Source organism: Sinocyclocheilus grahami, unplaced genomic scaffold (assembly GCF_001515645.1).
Source record: "Sinocyclocheilus grahami isolate Dianchi unplaced genomic scaffold, SAMN03320097.WGS_v1.1 scaffold3012.1, whole genome shotgun sequence".
NCBI lineage: Eukaryota > Metazoa > Chordata > Actinopteri > Cypriniformes > Cyprinidae > Sinocyclocheilus > Sinocyclocheilus grahami.
In genome coordinates this window covers 1-898 of record NW_015508182.1, presented here as the reverse complement: position 1 = coordinate 898, position 898 = coordinate 1, and the positions used below count along the sequence as shown (strand labels likewise).

Here is an 898-nt window from a genome sequence, read left to right as displayed (position 1 = left end):
ATTCTAAATTGTAGACTGCAAAAGTGCCTCAGTATGTCTTTTATATTTATTAATTTAATATGGTTAATCTATATCACAGTGATGCTTTTCTCTTCTCGTTTTTTTCTACATCACAAGAAGAGTGCCGTTTGATTCAGTGATTTGATTCATTAACACAGTCAACTGCTTTGTTCCTGAACGAATCAGACGATTGAATGAATCAGTTGACTGCCACCTGGCTATCGTTTCATGTTTTAAATCATTTCAAATGTCAGTATTCAACGTTTTATGTTTAAAACGATGCATTTGTAACTGCAGGTTAAATGCATCTGTCTCCTCTGAGATACATTAAACTGTGTGAATACATCTAAATGCCACTTCAGATTCAGATTCTAGAAATGTTTTCTTATGTCTGAATGAAAGAGACTAAGTACCGGATGAAGTGCCTCTTATGTTAACCCAAAGATACAAACTGGAAGAAAGAGTTAAAACTTTGAACACAATCATGCTGCTTAAACTACATAAACATATTTACTTTTCCATTTTGCATTTACTTGTATTTTTACTTTCAATACTTCAGTACGTTTAATATCAATAAAATACTGTACATACTTAAGTACAATAAGCATCACATACTTTAACACTTTTACTCAAGAAATATTCTAAACGGTGACTTCAACCGTTATTTTCTGGTAAGATATCTGTACTTTTACTTAGTGGTGGATGAAGTAACTGAAAGCCACACTTGAGTAACATTAAACGAGATCTTATATTGCACACGTTTTACATTTTTAAAACATCTCCATGAATGTTTTAAAGCTCGTGGGTGAGATGTGATGTGATGAGAACTGACGTCACACCGCCGCTGCTGGGACGCTCACCTTGTGTGATGTCCTCCAGAGCTCGCCGGATCCCGCGG

General features: G+C 35.1%; 1 long non-coding RNA gene across 1 annotated transcript in view; it reads right to left on the bottom strand.

The window, feature by feature from the left end:
• LOC107575920 (uncharacterized) overlaps positions 1-898 on the bottom strand; it is a 28,060-nt gene extending 27,162 nt beyond the window's left edge. Inside the window, exon 1 of the long non-coding RNA XR_001607959.1 lies at positions 861-898. This is a non-coding gene — a long non-coding RNA (uncharacterized lncRNA). The remainder of the gene's footprint in view (positions 1-860) is intronic.